The following is a 20,287-nucleotide window of genomic DNA, read 5'->3' on the forward strand; positions in this document are numbered from 1 at the left end:
GACCAGATGCCCGAACCACCTCATCTGGCTCCTCTCGATGTGAAGGAGCAGCGGCTTTACTTTGAGTTCCCTCCGGATGGCAGAGCTTCTCACCCTATCTCTAAGGGAGAGCCCCGCCACACGGCGGAGGAAACTCATTTCGTCCGCTTTTACCCGTGATCTTATCCTTTCGGTCATGACCCAAAGCTCATGACCATAGGTGAGGATGGGAACGTAGATCGACCGGTAAATTGAAAGCTTTGCCTTCCGGCTCAGCTCCTTCTTCACCACAACGGATCAGTACAACGTCCGCATTACTGAAGACGCCGCACCGATCCGCCTGTCGATCTCACGATCCACTCTTCCCTCACTCGTGAACAAGACTCCTAGGTACTTGAACTCCTCCACTTGGGGCAGGGTCTCCTCCCCAAACCGGGTAATGGCACTCCACCCTTTTCCGGGCGAGAACCATGGACTCTGACTTGGAGGTGCTGATTCTCATTCAGGTCGCTTCACACTCGGCTGCAAACCGATCCAGTGAGAGCTGAAGATCTCGGTCAGATCCGGTCCAAGCTTACATCACACTCAAATTTTTACTGCATACCTTTGAGAAGAGGTTTTAAAATAATTAGCGTATGCTTACTTTTACCGCATGCCTTTGGTAAGCGCAGGAGTGAGAAAATGTTTTAAATTAATTAGCGGCAATTCAAGGAAATACGGTATGTTTAATATACCCCAATAATGCAAAAATGTTTTGTAGTCCCCTTTAATTGGAAATGTATCAAAGTACCGCGAAGTATCAAAATAATGTTAGTACCGTTAACACTTTAATGTACTTAATTTCTGTGAGTTATAGGAAATGGTGACATGGCATTTTTTTTTTGGGGCGTCGTGCTAAAGAGTAAACACCAGAGAAGAGCAGTCTGTGCCACACCCCCTCATCCGCGGCGCGGTGGTATGATCCACGGATGCTGTTATAGCGGCACGGAGCCTCGGCACCAGGCAGCCTCGTCGGGTTCAAGTGCGGCTAATCGCATCTCGCCGGCATATACTCCCCTTGCTCACAACACCTCCGCAGAGATACCGTCAGCATCAGCATCAGCATCACCGCCGCCTCCTCCACGCAACACCGGGCAGACTCCAAGAAGCAACGCGGGGTGTCTCAGCCACGTTGAACGCAGGAAAAAACAAAAAAAAAACAACAAACAAAAAAAAAAAACACAGCGTCACGGCTTCCGATTCTGCAGTGGGGATTGCACCGCATTTTTGGATCTTAAGCGTGGATTCGGACGTGGGGCTGGGGGATAGGAATGGATGCTTCACGTCGGGAAGGTAAGCGGTCCAGTTCTGGCCTTTTTTTTTTTTTTTGCACGACATGTGATCCGCTTTCGGCGCTGTTGCTTGGCTCAACCAGGGGTGGTGGTGGTGGTGGAGGTGGTGGGGTGGGGTGATTAACAGGAACTGATCATCAGCTGTCGGTGAAGTCTGTGAGACTATGATGCCATCAAGTGTTGGTAGAAAAGTGTCATCTGGAGTCATCTCCATCAGGGCCACATGTGGTCCAGCAGGTGCCTGCAGGCAGCCATGTGGGCTCCAACTAATGCGACCACACCGCCGTGCCACAGGTGCCATATCCCACTTGACACATTGCATACCCAGGGAAAGTACAGATGCTACTTTGAAGATGGGGTCATTTACACAAAAACATGGCAGTCACTCGTTGGAAGTGTAACAATTTTAAATGCAGAAACCCCTTATGAATTAAAGCAGTGGTTCTCAACCTTTTTTCAGTGATGTACCCCCAGTGATTTTTTTTTTTTAACTCAAGCACCCCCTAATCAGAGTAAAGCATTTTTGGTTGAAAAAAAGAGATAAAGAAGTAAAATACAGCACTATGTCATCAGTTTCTGATTTATTAAATTGTACAACAGTGCAAAATACTGCTCATTTGTAGTGGTCTTTCTTGAACTATTTGGAAAAAAAAGATATAAAAATAACTAAAAACTTGTTGTAAAAGTGATTCAATTATAAACAAAGATTTCTACACATAGAAGTAAGTAATCACCAACTTAAAGTGCCCTCTTTGGGGATTGTAATAGAGATCCATCTGGATTCATGAACTAAACATTTCTTCACAAAAAAGGAAATATTTAACATCAAAATTCATGGGACATGTCCACAAAAAAATCTAGCTGTCAACCTTGAATATTGCATTGTTGCATTTCTTGTTACAGTTTATTAACTTACATTCATATTTTGTTGAAGTATTATTCAATAAATATATTTATAAAGGATTTTTGAATTGTTGCTATTTTTAGAATATTTAAAAAAAAAAATTTCACGTACCTCTTGGCATACCTTCAAGTACTCCCAGGGGTACGCGTACCCCCATTTGAGAACCACTGAATTAAAGTATTGAGCCGCGTGCTTATTTTTTTGGGTTTCCCCCTCCTGTCCTCCCCAAAGGAGTGAGGGTGAATTATTAAAGAAAGCCATTCGGATAAATCATAATTATTGTGAAGCTGCCATAATTTGAGAATGCGCAAAATGGACTGGAATTATATCCTTCACGGTATAATTGCTTCAGCGAGCCACTGGATAAATAATGATATAAATCATCACGCGCACACAAATATATCTTAATAATCAACTATCACATTGCTGCCGTTAATCACACTCTATTCATCGCGACGATGACACACAGTGAAATCAAAAACAACAATTGCTCACAAATTTCTATGCAGTACTTAGAAAACTTTCAGCAACCTGGAGCACCTTTTTCAATCCATCTGTGTTCCACCGCTTGTCCTTTTCGGGGTCGTGGGGGGGTGCTGGAGCATATCTCAGCTGCATTCGGGCGGAAGGAAGGGTGCACCTTGGACAAGTCGCCACCTCATATCACCGGGCCAACACGGATAGACGACATCCACACACACATTCTCACACTAGAGCAGTGGTTCTTAAACTTGCTGGAGGTACCAAACCTCACCAGTTTCATATGTGCCTTCACCGAACCCTTCTTTAGTGAATGAAATATATATATATATTTTTCAAATTCAAAACTGTTACTTTTTTTTTTTTACTGTTGCACAAAATGAACATTACCTTGTTCAAAGAACAACACAAACACTGTTCATGAACTCACAACAATTTACACACCTGCAAATCAGATGGAAAATTAGAGGGAAAATTGTTTGGGGCTAACCACAGGGAGAAGTTTTTATTTACACAAGGAGTTGGGTGTGTCTTGCCCTCAGCGGCGGAGGCTCCACCGAACCCCTGAGGGCGACTCACCGAACCCCTAGGGTTTAATCGAACCCAGGTTAAGAACCACTGCACTAGAGCCAATTTAGTGTTGCCAATCGACTATAAATATTGCTTAAAATGTAATCAACAGATAGCATCTGTCCATCAATCCATCCATTTTTCTACCGCTTGTCCCTTTCCGGGTCACGGGGGGAGTGGGGTGCCCGAGCCTATCTCAGCTGCATTCAGGCGGAAGGCGGGGTGCACCATGGAAAAGTCGCCACCTCATCACAGGGCCAACAGAGATGGACAACATTCACACTCATGTTCACACACTAGGGCAGGGGTAGGGAACCTATGGCTCTCGAGCCAGATGTGGCTCTTTTGATGACTGCATCCGGCTCTCAGATAAATCTTAGCTGACGTTGCTTAACACGATAACTAAATTATAATTCCGCTGGTAATCACAGTGTTAAAAATAACTTTAAAAATATAAAACATTCTCATGCATTTTAATCCATCCATCCGTTTCTACCGCACCTGTTAAAGAAGTCACATTAATGGTCAAAAGTATTTTATTTAATATTGGTTAGCTTTGTAATAACAATGTTATTTAAAAAAAAAAAAGACTTATTATACTCTAAAAATGTTGGTGTTACTTAAAAATGCAATCAGGACAGTCCAAATAAAAGAGGAGGCGTAAAATTCTCTTGTCAGAGCGTGGGACGACACTGTACAAGGGTACAGGTCTACTGGTTTCTCCTCATTGAGCTAAATTGAATCCTGTCTCTGTTTTATTCCTTGCTTCTTGTCTGTTTAATACATGTCATCAGTGTTTGAACCTGACAGTTGTATTCAGTGTTAAAAATATTATATGGCTCTCACGGAAATACATTTAAAAATATTTGGCTTTCATGGCTCTCTCAGCCAAAGAGGTTCCCGACCCCTGCACTAGAGCCAATTTAGTGTTGCCAATCAATCATAAATATTTTTTCAAACGTATTAACAGAGAGCATCTGTGCATGGAGGTTGTATACAAAACTACACACACAAGCTGCAAGCGCCATTTTTGCAAAGTGCCCCACGCAACCCTAGAACCCACACTGTCCCATCACGTGTTGAAGTGTGTGTGTTTAACTCGTTAGCTACATATAGATACTTTTCATTCATTGGCAATCAAGTGCATATCTTAAATGGCACGCCCATTATGGCGGGGCTTTGAATTGAAATGTCACACCACCAATTACACTCTCCACTCATGCCACTGATAAGACATTGGCATTTCTGTCAGTCATCCGGTGACTCGTCTAATCAATCTGTCCAGCATTCCGCATTTTCCTTTCACTCATTACCGCTTGAGCCCGTGGACTCCTCAGCAGCAGTTTGAGGCCAATTCTAATAATCCGTTTCAGCTGTTGCTCTAATTTTTTTTTTTTAATTTTCAGTCTTGTGCAAAATAGCGCATATGAGCTAGGGATTTTGGAAAAAAGCTTCATATCTGACATATCCCAGTGTTAAAAGTGCAAAACATCATCACACGTGTGATACTTGCGTCTGAGATTTGAGTAAAACTGCATCGTCTTTGTACCAGACAGCAGGGGGTTTCTTTTTGTTATCCCACCCTGCATTATTAATAATTGTTCATTCCAGGAACGCTGTTGCCCATGGCACTGTACTGCTCCCCTCTCCCGTGGAAGCGCTCAGTCGTTTTCCCCTCTGCCCCACAATGTTGCCGCCAAACGACTTTTCCTTAATAAATTTGGGGTCATGAATAAGTGAGAGGACAATGTGAGAGGCACAGGGGGAATTTTCATATCACAACACACAAAGTACAACTCAGAGCACTTTACACTCGCCACTGGATTAAGAAGCAATTTGAAGCCCAGCGGGATTTTTTACCACCGTCTTTTCTCTGCATGTCCGTCATATATGATAAGAATGTAATTGCGAGAAACGGTAAAATATGTAGGCTATTCCCTACATGGCTGATCATTAAGTAACTGCACCCTTGCCTGTCCAATAATCAGACTTTCGGACTATCAGAGTTCAGCCGCCTAACAGCCTCGTGGTAAAAGCTGTTGGTGAGTCTGGTGGTGCGAGAGCGGAGGCTCTTGTATCTTCTTCCAGAGGGAAGGAGGCTGAACAGGTCGCGTGCAGGGTGGCTTGCGTCACTCACAATTGTGAGTGCTTTGCGGGTGAGGCGGGTGGTGTATAAGTCCTGGAGAGATGGGAGTGGTGCACCAATGATTTTGTATATATGTGTATATATGTATATATATATATATATATATATATATATATATATATATATATATATATATATATATATATATATATATATATATATATATATATATATATATATATATATATATATATATATATATATATGTGCAAATAATTTGCTATATGTGTGTGTGGGTGTATATATATATATATATGTGTATATGTGTCCAGAGTGTACCCCGTGAGATAGGTGCCAGCGCCCCCCGCGACCCCAAAAGGGAATAAGCGGTAGAAATGGATGGATGGATGTGTATATATATATGTGTATATATGAATGTGTATATATATTTTTGTATATATATATGTATGTGTATATATGTATGTATGTGTATATTAATATATGTATGTATTTATATATATATATATATATATATACACACACACACACACACACACACACATACATACATATGTATATATATATATATATATATATATATATATATACATATGTATGTATGTGTGTGTGCGTGTGTGTATATATATATATATATATATAAATATATATATATATATATAAACACATGTATATATATATATATACATACGTATATATATATATATATACACACATATGTATATATATACATACGTATATATATGTGTGTATATATATAAATGTATATATATATATATATGTATGTGTGTGTGTGTGTGTGTGTGTGTGTGTGTGCGCAGTGATTAACGATAGGCAAAATAAAAAGTGCAGTTCCTCTTTACTTGTATGATTGAAAACCAAGTTGCCTCTAAATTGAAACATGTATGTGTATGTGTTTGTGTGTATATGAATGTGTATATTAATTTATATATATATGTGTGTGTGTGTATATACATACATATACATATTTATATATATATCCTATATATATATATATCCTATATATATATATATATATATATATATATATATATATACATATATATATATATATATATATATATAGGGCTTCACGGTGGCAGAGGGGTTAGTGCGTCTGCCTCACAATACGAAGTTCCTGCAGTCCTGGGTTCAAATCCAGGCTCGGGATCTTTCTGTGTGGAGTTTGCATGTTCTCCCCGTGAATGCGTGGGTTCCCTCCGGGTACTCCGGCTTCCTCCCACTTCCAAAGACATGCACCTGGGGATAGGTTGATTGGCAACACTAAATTGGCCCTAGTGTGTGAATGTGAGTGTAAATGTTGTCTGTCTATCTGTGTTGGCCCTGCGATGAGGTGGCGACTTGTCCAGGGTGTACACTGCCTTCCGCCCGATTGTAGCTGAGATAGGCGCCAGCGCCCCCCGCGACCCCAAAAGGGAATAAGCGGTAGAAAATGGATATATATATATATATATATATATGCTTGATAACACTAAAAGACTACCAAAGTTTGCAATCAAAAACATGTAAATCTCAAGGAGATAAGTATTTTGAGAGATAATGAGCAAGTCGGTCACGTGATTTGTGACTTACTGGTGGGAACCACAGATCCCTTTACCACCAACAGCAATGCCACTGATGTAGACTTTGTGAGTGTCATCAAAGACTACTTTGAGAAAAAATATTATTTTTGAGCCTGGATGTAAGTAGGATCAGCTACAGGTTTTAGAGGCTGTGTGGTAAACTATAGAATTATTGCTGTGTACTAAAAAAGAAATGCAAACTACGAATATAATAAAACAATCACTTACTGTACAATGTCTGATCTCACTGGGATGTGTAAATGTTCCCATTTAGATGAATAATTAATCCACATAAAAGATTAAAAAGAAAAGCTGCAGCAGACACTCTTCATTCTTGTTCTGTCTTTTTCTCCATCCTTGGGTAGAAGTCGAATGTCACAGATGAACAACTTCTCAATTTATGGCTAAATCTTCCTATTATCCAGTTGAAAGGCATGTTTTATAATCTAGAATGAACTTTCAACAGTTGAGACACGATGCAGCAGCAGCAGCTGGACACCCGCCGGCTCATTAAAGCAGCATAAGCTAGTTACCTCTCTGTTATCAGAAAGCCACTAAAAATAGTTTCCCTTAGTTAGAGCGTATAATAACAACATCACTAATATTTGGTTAGTATTCAGGTCACAATATGTAATAGAGTATTGTTGGTGGCTTTTGAATGATTATTTGAAGGTCTGTGTGAGCGATTTAAGGGAGCCCCCATTGACGCGATTGTTAAGCGGACTTTTTTTTTGTAATCTATTTACAATTTCAATTGTCTTAGATAAAATTTTGATTATGAACAGAAAATCTCTTTTCAATGTTTGCAAATGTTCAGTATGACTGAGTGCAGAAGAGTGCTGAAGATTTCTCACCGTGACGTCATCTGACCCCAAACATCCGGAAATTGCCAAAGACATTCGGAGGGGAATATTCAAAATGGCCGAATGAAATTGTGGCATTTTATGGATGTTTAGACGATATTTTCACACACTCTGTGGATTGGAAAAACAATTCGATATGGTTTACATTGAAACAATGAAACACAATTGAGCATATGAAGTCAACTCGTTTTTTTCCATTTTAGGAGATGAGATGCGAATGTGAAACTGAAGTATGACTTTGTCTGATCTGCTTCCACAAATAGATTTATCATATTTTAACTCTTCTTCACATCATCCTAGTTCCCAAATTTTGGCAGTGTGTGTAATGCATAAAGGTGAGCTTTGAAGACATATTGACATCTGTATTGAGTGAACAGTGAGAAAGGAATATGCATTTTTGCAAAGGGCTGTACAGTAGGTTGTTTGGACCAGAGTTTTTCAACCACTAGTGTGCCGTGAGATACAGTCTGGTGTGCAGTGGGAGATTATCTAATTTCACCTGTTTGGCGTACAAATATTTTTTGTAAACCAGTAATTATGGTCTGCAAATAATTTGCCCTCGTTGAGTGTCGGTGCTGTCTAGAGCTCGGCAGAGTAACCGCGTAATACTCTTCCATATCAGTAGGTTTGACAGGGAAGCCAAAATGCTCCCATGCAGGGGCTTTAAATGTCGCGGGGCGTTCAATCTCCTCGGTTACTCCGCTCGCCATGACCACGCTGTGTTTGGACTGAACATGCACCCAATTTTTTTTTTTTTTTTTTTCTTAAATCAAACTGCGGATCACCTGTGTGCCGAACAAAAGATACTGATCCAAACGGATCACAGATCAATGTTGATCCGTTGCACCACTACTTGGCTCAAAAAAGGTTGAAAAACACTGGTTTAGACAACAATTTAAATAACCCTATTTATCCAATCAACCAATCAAAAATTATTTATACAGCCCTTAATCACAAGTTCCTTGAGGGCTTCATAAACCACAACGACATCCGGATCTGAATCCAAATCTGGGCAAGAAAAAACTGAGCCAATGAGAACAATGAGAAACCTTGGCCAGACACACACACCCCTCGGGTGGCCGGTGCAATTGATGCCGAGTGGGTACCATTCATAATGTGAAAGTCCAGTCCATAGAGAGACCATAAGGGGTCCACCCCAAGTCCCCACTTGGAACAGCTCGCTGCTCCTCCGTAGAAACTGATCCGTGGCCACATGATATATTATTTTTGAACTTTAACAGCAAAATTTATTTTATCTTAACTTTAATTTTTCATTTGGCCCAAATTAAATGACTGGCTGTCAATCAAGTTTGTCTCGCACAAACATGCATGCCGATCGTGCAGAGGTGTGCGAGAACAAAATTATTGAAAATGGTTCATGTTGTACCTTTTCGTGCTTTGCTGTTCAACCGGTGACTGCAGTCATAAGCGTTTCCAAACACTTTTGTCGTTATCCTCTTGCTTTGTGCATGCAACCCCGGCCGAGTCATACCAAAAACTATACAAATGGGACCCATTACCTCCCTGCTTAGCACTCAACATCAAGGGTTGGAATTGGGGGTTAAATCACCAAAATGATTCCCGAGTGCGGCCACCGCTTCTGCTCACTGCTACCCTCACCTCCCAGGGGGTGAACAGGGGAATGGGTCAAATGCTGAGGACACATTTCACCACACTTAGTGTGTGTGTGACAATCATTGGTACTTTAACTTTTTTGACATATTAGCAGGGCGTAGCTGGCACCAGGAATAACGGGGGTGTCCTCTAAACAACCACCGGCAGAATCTGCTGCTAAAAGCACCTTTTTAAATGCAAGTCGGATAAAACAATACACAGTTTCTAAAATATCAATCATCTGTGTCTGTTTTCTAATGAGAAATTAATAAGAAAACATGTACAATCGGTATATAATTTAAACTATGGATCATTGTCTAACATAATGGCCAAATCCTGCAGCAGAGCAATACATAAACATGGCTAATAGCTTACACCATGCTAGATGTTATCATTATATTAAATAATTTAGGTGGCATATAAACATATTAATTTAGTTCAGTACAAAAATTTCCTTCAAAATCTCCCATGTCATACATAATCTTAATACATTCTTATTACAATGTATTTAAATTTAAATCAAATGTTGGCAACAATAACAAAAAATAGTAACATATTGGCTCTTAATTAGCCATTATTAAGTACTTATTAATGCTTTATTCTGCATGGCCTTATAATACAACCAGTAAGCCATTAACTAAGACTCTTCCCTCAATAACCTCAGAATTTTTGCTTTTTAGTAATCCTAACCCTAACACTAACACTTAACCTTATATGTTCCCCTAGTGTCCAAATAACTCTAAATGAAGTCTTTTTTACTTGAAAGGCCTACTGAAATGAGATTTTCTTATCCAAACGGGGATAGCAGGTCCATTCTATGTGTCATACTTGATCACTTCGCGATATTGGCATATTTTTGCTGAAAGGATTTAGTAGAGAACATCCACGATAAAGTTCGCAACTTTTGGTGCTGACAAAAAAGCCTCGCCTTTACCGGAAGTCGCAGACGATGACGTCATAAGGGTGAAGGCTCCTCACGTCCTCACATTGTTTTTAATTGGAGCCTCCAGCAGCAAGGGGTATTCGGACCGAGAAAACGACAATTTCCCCATTAATTTGAGCGAAGATGAAAGATTTGTGGATGATGATATTGATAGCGAAGGACTATAAAAAACAATAAAATAAAAAAAAATAAAAAAGGCGATTGCATTGGGACAGATTCAGATGTTTTTAGACACATTTACTAGGATAATTCTGGGAAATCCCTTATCTTTCTATTGTGTTGCTAGTGTTTTAATGAGATTAAATAGTACCTGATAGACGGAGGGGTGTGTCCACGGGTGTCTTGAGGCCAGTGTCTGAGGAAAGTCACGGCAGATACAAGGACGGTGCAAACTCCACAGATCTCCGGTAAGAGGCGACTTTTTAACACAATTTTCTCACCAAAACCTGCCGGTTGACAAGTGGTCGGGATCCATGTTCGCTTGACCGCTGTGATCCATAGTAAAGCTTCACCTCCGGGAATTTTAAACAAGGAATCACCGTGTGTTTGTGTGGCTAAAGGCTAAAGCTTCCCAACTCCATCTTTCTACTTTGACTTCTCCATTATTAATTGAACAAATTGCAAAAGATTCAGCAACACAGATGTCCAGAATACTGTTTAACTGCGTGATGAAAGAGATGACTTTTAGCCGCAAATGGTATTGGGCTAATATTTCCTGACAGTCCGCGACGTTTTCAACAAGAAACTCCGCGGGAAATTTAAAATTGCAATTTAGTTAACTAAACCAGCCGTATTGGCATGTGTTGCAATGTTAATATTTCATCATTGATTTATAAACTATCAGACTGCGTGGTCGGTAGTAGTGGGTTTCAGTAGGCCTTTAATAAGCTACTAATTAATGGTGAATTTGTTCCCCATTCTAAATTTCAAATAAAAAAATGACGTAATGAGATTGCTTTATATATTTTTCCACACACCCCAGCCTCATGCAATTAAGTGTGGGCACACAATAGTGTTGTTTGTAATGTTGAAATTGAAAAAAAAAGTAACAACAACAAGCGAGAAGATAAAACTAAATTTACCCTCAGTCGGTGTTGGTCCAAACACGCACACACAAACACACACGCACACACAAAGACACACACACACGCACACACACACACACACACACACACACACTCACACACACAGGCAGGGTTGCAACGTGTATGCCGGAGGCAATCTTCTTTTAAGAATTTGGCTATGTCTCAACCGACATCTCCAGCTCTTTATTCCCTCTTGTGTTCCCCCATTGGGCTCTGGGCAAAAGTCAGGAACTGTATGTGCTTTAACAAGAAACAAAGTGTTGTATGAGAATTGTATTGTGAAAATGCAATCGCAGCCTCACTTCACCGTCCCCAGCCTTCATCCTTGGACTAAAGACAGAAGGATCAGCGCCTCAATAGGTTTACTGGTCAGGCCACTCTACCTCTCTTTAAAATATGAGATTAATTTGTCAAGAGGAGTGTGCTGTGCGCGTCTTGCAGTGTGTGCAGGAGGATGGTTGAAGGAACGTAGCGAGCTGGAGGGCTGAGACAGAAGCTGTCACAAAAATGCTGCGGTCATTTCTGAATGCTTAGTTTGTCTGCTGTAGATTTTGACACAGCGTGAGTTTTTCTCTTTAATTGCACTCTGAATATAACGCAAAAATAGTGTTATTCAAGGCGTTGAAGTCTGGAAGCCGTAACAAAACACTCTTGTAATACTGGCTATCACACACACTGACGCTGCTACACTATCGTCCCCCCGCCCACACACACACACACACACACACACACACAGACACACACACACACACACACACACACACACACACGCACAAAACTGGTGCCCACCTACAGGGACACATTTCTCACTGCGAAATTTTTATTAATCAAGTCAGTGGACAATTGCCGAAGAAGGAAAATCAATGTTTGTTTCTTCAGATTTATTGCTACATAAATTGTCCTTCACCTCAGCCTGCAAATCTTGACATTTTTGTCAAAATAATTTAGTCAAAATCCATTATATTTGTCTTGTTGATACAAAGGACAAAATGGGGTTGGTTCCAGACAGCTTCTGCTGAGAGAGAGATACACGGCATTCAGGATTCCACCTTCACTTGAATCAATACAAAAACATTATCAAGGGAAAATTCTGTCGAAAAAAAAAGTTGAAGCTCGAAATGTTACTCGTTTGAAAATTAACCTTGAAAACATGGTTAATAGCAAACAATAATTCACAAATTAAACTATATCGTATATCTCATTATGACCAGAAGTAGGAAGAGTTGCAAACAGAATTCAATCAATCAATCAATCAAGGATTATTTATATAGCCCTAAAATCCCTAGTGTCTCAAAGGGCTGCACAAACCACAACACAAACCACAACGACATCCTCAGTAGAGCCCACATAAGGGCAAGGAAACTCACACCCAGTGGGACTCACGCCCAGTGGGAGGTCGGTGACAATGATGACTATGAGAAACCTTGGAGAGGACCGCATATGTGGGCAACCCTACGCCCCCCTCCCTCCCCTCTAGGTGAACCGAAATATTGAAGAACATGACTAAAGTAAAAGTGAATATAAATAATTACTCAAGTAAGAGTAAGCAAATACTCAGTAAACAAAACTGTTCAAGTACTTTACTAACTGGTGACAAACTTCTGATTTGTTTAGTAACTATTTTTGGAAGGCACTTTCACTCCAAGCCTAGTTAGGGATAGATCTACTAAAGGTTTGTGTGTACAAAATCACATGCAAACTTGATACCACACGCGAGCTGATTCACTAGATGTGTGCACAGAGGATCTTGTCTCTGTAGTGATACGAATAATGAACACAATCCATTTAGCGTGTCTGTCTTCATCCATCCATCCATTTTCTATCGCTTGTCCCGTTCAGGGTCGCGGGGGTGCTTCATGAATATGCAAAATATATGCCGACCATCCGAACGGCAACAATACTGGGAGTAGAACATGCAAATATATATATATATATATATATATATATATATATATATATATATATATATAATACAGTCTATTCTGCACACACACACTTTCATTTATGGAGAATAAAACTCAACTCCGAGCACCATTTTGCATTTGTCCTTAGCTAGTTTGAAAAGTATGTGCAAAGTGACAGTTTACACACAAGGCTATGAGAAAGGAGTCGATTGCGCTGTAGCTCCATCCCACGTATTCTTGTCAACATACTGTATATGGACTGTCGAAAAATAAACATATCAGACATATTGTCTCATCAGCAATGTCATTTTATCATTTTATAGCTGCTGGATGATTTAAGGGGATGATTGAAACACTGATGCGTTTCGGTGTCTGCGAGACTTGTGTAACATTAGCACACTGCTATCAATGTGCAACTAAAAACATTTCATCGGCATTGTCGCTTATAATATCAATATCACTAACATTTGGTTAATTTTCACGTCAAGACATGTAAATGTGGGATATTGGTGGTGGATCCTGAATGTTTTTTAGAGGGTATATTGTGTGCAATAGAGGGAAAAAAGCCAAAAACATGTGCTCTTGACTTACATAAGGCTTGTGAATGATAAACAGCACATCTCTTTCGATTTTTTGCGTATTTCCAGTATGACTCATCTGATAATATGGCCAGAGTGCAGAAGCGCTACTACCGTGACATATAATCTATGGAAATTGCAGAAAATATTGAGAGCGGAATATTCAATAAGGTAGTGTGGCATTTTGTGATTTTTGTACGGTATTTTCACATTGTTTGCGGATTGTAAATACAATTGGATATGGGTTAATGGCTACAATGAAACACAATTAACTTGTTTTTCCACTTTACTGGTACTTTAATTTATTTTCTGCTGAGTGGTAAATAGCCTCATGTGTATCGCCAGTAATATTCATACGTCTACTTTTGCTAGATTATCATGAATTAATAAATCATAGAAAGGATAAATAGCATGAAAAATATGCTAATGCTTCAGTGTTAGAGGCCATGCTGTGTACATGCATGGACTAAAATTATACCCGATACACTTTTCGCAGCACGTGGCAACATTGGTTTTCTTGTTGTTGAGGTTAATTTCAGTATGAGTCTTGATTCACCGTGAACTCTGGGATGCTTTTCAAGTGTGTGTATCAATGCCCAAATTGACTTCCAATTGCAGAGGGAGACTCTCTCTGCTGATTTCCAGCCAAACTGCCATGGCAAAGTGCATGAAGAAAATTGACTTTTAAGCAAATACAGAAACTAGAAAATACTCCAAGAAAATTGTGGCAGGATTGTGCAGGCATTTTGTAACTAAAGCCAGTCTGATGTGTGCTGCCTCCTGATGGAACGAACACCAAATCCCATATTTTACAGCATGCACCGTGTGTCATGCCAACCTGATGTGCCCAGAAAAATAACTGTGGGTTTGTTCTATAATACATACCGAGAAGGCGCAATGGCTCATTTGACAAGCACCAAAATGAGAAATGCAAATCTCCTGGGAGCATGCCTTGTCCTGTTTTGCCTTGGATTAGTGTTAAAAAGAAGACAATATCACGCACATTTTTGCACTACATTTCGGTTTTACACCAATCTCCACTCTGTTCAAGCAGACATGATTTATTTATTAAGTGGAAAACATGTTGTCATTCCTGATGGACAGAGCCAAACATTTCTTAATAAAGGAGAAATCCATCCATTTTCTACCGCTTGTCCCTTTTGGGGTCGTGGGGGGTGCTATCCTATTTCAGATGCATTTGGGCGGATGGCGGGGTACATTCTGGACAAGTCGCCACCTCATCACAGGGCCAAATGAAAACTCCACTTGGAAAAAAAAATTTGCCATCATCAAACACCCTTATGTAAGACACAAACACACATGTATTTTTATTTTCTTGGGCGGTATAGCTCGGTTGGTAGAGCGGCCGTTCCAGCAACTTGAGGGTTGCAGGTTCGATCCCCGCTTACACCATCCCAGTCACTGCCGTTGTGCCCTTGGGCAAGACACTTTACCCACCTGCTCCCAGTGCCACCCACACTGGTTTAAATGTAACTTAGATATTGGGTTTCACTATATAAAGCGCTTTGAGTCACTAGAGAAGAAGCGCTATATAAATATAATTCACTTCACTTCACTTTCTGTGCATTCTAAACATTGAAAAACTGCCAGCAAGAAGCGGCTAACAATGCTGGTAATGAAGAGAACCACCAGCTAACTGTTGGAGACACCTGTAGTGTCACTATAAAGTGTACTGTGACTATTATAAAGCTGGACACAATATTTTTTTAATGTTTACCAACTTAGATATATAACTAGTGTTTTGATGACAGTTCATCATTATTACAACAGGAACATGAGAGCAGAGTTGCTACATGACACCTCTAAAAAAAGTGAGCTAACAATACTACCGTATTTTCCGGACTATAAAACGCACCGGTATATAAGCCGTACTTCATAACTACTGAAGTGAAGTGAATTATATTTACATAGCACTTTTTCTCTAGTGACTCAAAGCGCTTTACATAGTGAAACCCAATATCTAAGTTAGATTTAAACCAGTGTGGGTGGCAATGGGAGCAGGGGGGTAAAGTGTCTTGCCCAAGTACACAAAGGCTGTGACTATGATGGCGTAAGCGGGGATCGGACATGGCATGGCCACTCTACCGACCGAGCTATACCGCACCTACTACTACTGTGAAGCAACCACCAGTTTCAGCCTCCAAGCACAAGCAGGATTGCAAGAATGGACAATGAAGGTGATGGCAAAAGAGTGAAGAGTCCATCGCTAAAGTTAAAGTTAAAGGCCTACTGAAACCCACTACTACCCACAACGCAGTCTGATAGTTTATATATCAATGATGAAATATTAACATTGCAACACATGCCAATACGGCCTTTTTAGTTTACTAAATTGCAATTTTAAATTTCCCGGGAGTTTCGTCTTGAAAACGTCGTGTAATGATGACGTGTACGCAAGACGTCACGGGGTTTTAGGAAGTATTAGCACACAACTAAATGTTGTCTGTTTTAACGGCACATTTATACGGTATTTTGGAGATCTGTGTTGCTGAATCTTTTGCAATTTGTTCAATTAATATTGGAGAAGTCAAAGTAGCAAGATGGAGTTGGGAAGCTTTAGCCTTTAGCCACACAAACACACGGTGATTCCTTGTTTAAAATTCCTGGAGGTGAAAATTAACTATGGATCAGAGCGCGGTCAAGCGGACATGAAACACGCCGGTATGTCAACCAGCAGGTTTCGGTGAGAAAATTGTGGTTAAAAAGTCAGTTCTTACCGGAGAAAAGCTGAGCTTGTGCCGTCCATAGCTGCCGTCGACTCCCCTGAGACACTGCGCGTCAAGACACCCGTGGAGACACCCCTCCGACTATCAGGTACTATTAATCTCACTAAAACACTAGCAACACAATAGCAAGATAAGGGATTTCCCGGAATTATCCTACTAAATGTGTCTAAAAACAATGCAATCGCGTTTTATTTTTTCTCGGTCCAAATATGTGAGGAGCCCCCACACTTGCGACGTTATCGTCTGCGACTTCCGGTAGAGGCAAGCCTTTTGTCTTAGCACCGAAAGTTGCGAACTTTATCGTGGATGTTCTCTACTAAATCCTTTCAGCAAAAATATGCCAATATCGCGAAATGATCAAGTATGACACGTAGAATGGAACTGCTATCCCCGTTTAAATAAGAAAACCTCATTTCAGTTCCATCAATCAATCATCAATCAATGTTTATTTATATAGCCCCAAATCACAAATGTCTCAAAGGACTGCACAAATCATTACGACTACAACATCCTCGGAAGAACCCACAAAAGGGCAAGGAAAACTCACACCCAGTGGGCAGGGAGAATTCACATCCAGTGGGACGCCAGTGACAATGCTGACTATGAGAAACCTTGGAGAGGACCTCAGATGTGGGCAACCCCCCCCCCCTCTAGGGGACCGAAAGCAATGGATGTCGAGCGGGTCTAACATGATACTGTGAAAGTTCAATCCATAGTGGCTCCAACACAGCCGCGAGAGTTCAGTTCAAGCGGATCCAAGACAGCAGCGAGAGTCCCGTCCACAGGAAACCATCTTAAGCGGATCAGCAGCGTAGAGATGTCCCCAACCGATACAGGCGAGCGGTCCATCCTGGGTCCCGACGAGCGGTCCATCCTGGGTCCCGACGAGCGGTCCATCCTGGGTCTCGACTCTGGACAGCCAGTACTTCATCCATGGTCATCGGACCGGACCCCCTCCACAAGGGAGGGGGGGACATAGGAGAAAGAAAAGAAGCGGCAGATCAACTGGTCTAAAAAGGAGGTCTATTTAAAGGCTAGAGTATACAGATGAGTTTTAAGGTGAGACTTAAATGCTTCTACTGAGGTAGCATCTCGAACTGTTACCGGGAGGGCATTCCAGAGTACTGGAGCCCGAACGGAAAACGCTCTATAGCCCGCAGACTTTTTTTGGGCTCTAGGAATCACTAATAAGCCGGAGTCTTTTGAACGCAGATTTCTTGCCGGGACATATGGTACAATACAATCGGCAAGATAGGCTGGAGCTAGACCGTGTAGTATTTTATACGTAGGTAGTAAAACCTTAAAGTCACATCTTAAGTGCACAGGAAGCCAGTGCATGTGAGCCAGTACAGGCGTAATATGATCAAACTTTCTTATTCTTGTCAAAAGTCTAGCAGCCGCATTTTGTACCAACTGTAATCTTTTAATGCTAGACATGGGGAGACCCGAAAATAATACGTTACAGTAATCGAGACGAGACGTAACAAACGCATGGATAATGATCTCGGCGTCTTTAGTGGACAAAATGGAGCGAATTTTAGCGATATCACGGAGATGAAAGAAGGCCGTTTTAGTAACGCTTTTAATGTGTGACTCAAAGGAGAGAGTTGGGTCGAAGATAATACCCAGATTTTTTACAGAGTCACCTTGTTTTATTATTTGGTTGTCAAATGTTAAAGTTGTATTATTAAATAGAGGTCGGTGTCTAGCAGGACCGATAATCAGCATTTCCGTTTTTTGGCATTAAGTTGCAAAAAGTTAGCGGACATCCATTGTTTAATTTCATTAAGACACGCTTCCAACTGACTACAGTCCGGCGTGTTGGTCAGCTTTAGGGGCATGTAGAGTTGGGTGTCATCAGCATAACAGTGAAAGCTAATACCGTATTTGCGTATGACGTCACCCAGCGGCAGCATGTAGATGCTGAAGAGTACAGGGCCAAAGACCGAACCCTGGGGAACTCCACACGTTACCTTAACATAGTCCGAGGTCACACTGTTATGGGAGACGCACTGCATCTTATCAGTTGGCCTTTAAGTTAAAGTTAAAGTACCAATCATTGTCACACACACACTAGGTGTGGTGAAATATGTCCTCTGCATTTGTCCCATCCCCTTGATCATCCCCTGGGAGGTGAGGGGAACAGCGGGCAGCAGCGGTGCCACGCCCGGGAATCATTTATGGTGAAGTATCCACAGCCTCGTCAGATATGGAGTTGGCGTGAGGCAGCGCGTATTTTCATGTCAACGTCAGTCTTGATACATCTCAACTTTGCCATGAAAAAGGGCGTACGGCAAGTTTCTGTGCGTACGCAAGCTTGTTACATGAGGCCCCTGATCTCCAGAGTGTATGCCTCTATTTTTCTAATGTAAGGAGGAAATAGAAGATTATTCCACGTACCATTCAAAAGGTAATCCTCAATGCGGCGAGGACTATAAAAGCAAAGCTTTTTTTAGCCCCTTGTCTTTGCAAATAAGGTTTACTTATTTTCCCATAATCGACGACTTCATTAAGGAGATATGCAGGAAGTACTGTGTTACTTGCTTACAACTCAATCCAATTCCTGGCATTGATTTATCAATTAATTGTGTTTCTGTAATGCCGCCACTTTGCTTATCTTTGAGTGGTGTTGGTCTTACCAGCCAAATGCATTATTGAAAGAGGATTTTTAGCGAGCAGTGGCTGATGCAGAGAGCTTAGGCGCTTGTCAGTCTTGATGTAAAGCTTTATTTGCAAAACGAGTTAGTTTGAACCTCTTTTTAGGCCTGCGAGGAGGACAGTGACATGTATTTATCTTTTGCGAGAGAGGAGGAATATCAATTGTGTTGAATAAGGCTTCTCCTTGTCAGGAATATTGATTAAGTGTTTTTTCTGTGGTGTCTCTTGCTCTGTATTTGCTGGTGTATTTGTGGTCATATTCCTTTGTGGTTCAGCAAGGTAAAGCAGTGGACTGCATTTAGGGATAGGGATGTCCCGATCCAGGTTTTTGCACTTCCGATCCGATACCGATATTGTTTTTGCACTTCTGATCCGATACCAATACTGGCCAATATTGGCCTATCAGAGCATGTATTAAAGTTTAAAGTTATTTAGCCTACTTAGTTTTCAGATTCATGTTGAAAAGGGTTTTAGTGCTCTTGATAACAACTAGCCAGCTGAATTAGGTGAGTTTGAATATTACACAATTGTTGGTATTCAAGGATAAACACAAAATTCAAAAAATTATACATGACAAACAAAAATGGCATCATTAAACAGTAAAAAAGTGAACAGTATTTAGTGCAAATAATGCTTTAAACATTATTAAAAAAAAACTAAACACACAAACAACCTTAGTGGGATAAAATGTCTATAACTCAACATCAATACTTGCTCTTGAACAAGTGTAAACTTAAAAAAAAAAAACTATCTACACACTCCTTTCAATTGCCCCAGTCAGGGGGTGGGCAAACAATTGAAGTCCAAGCATAAAGGGGAGATTCTTTCTGACAAAGACGAGCTTTTCAAGATGCTCAGGTGTCAGCCTGCTCCTGTGTTCATCAACGATGAGTGCTAAAAAGCCTCTCACTCTCAAGAGTCATTAAAATGTCTTACAACTTTAC

General features: G+C 40.7%; 1 protein-coding gene across 1 annotated transcript in view; it reads left to right on the plus strand.

Moving 5' to 3' along the window:
- The first annotated feature begins 940 nt into the window (after positions 1 to 940).
- tenm1 (teneurin transmembrane protein 1) overlaps positions 941 to 20,287 on the plus strand; it is a 561,054-nt gene continuing 541,707 nt past the window's right edge. Inside the window, exon 1 of the mRNA XM_061901744.1 lies at positions 941 to 1,311. The gene's annotated coding sequence lies outside the window, so the exon portion shown is untranslated. The remainder of the gene's footprint in view (positions 1,312 to 20,287) is intronic.

Source organism: Nerophis ophidion, linkage group LG05 (genome assembly GCF_033978795.1).
Source record: "Nerophis ophidion isolate RoL-2023_Sa linkage group LG05, RoL_Noph_v1.0, whole genome shotgun sequence".
Classification (NCBI taxonomy): Eukaryota; Metazoa; Chordata; class Actinopteri; order Syngnathiformes; family Syngnathidae; genus Nerophis; species Nerophis ophidion.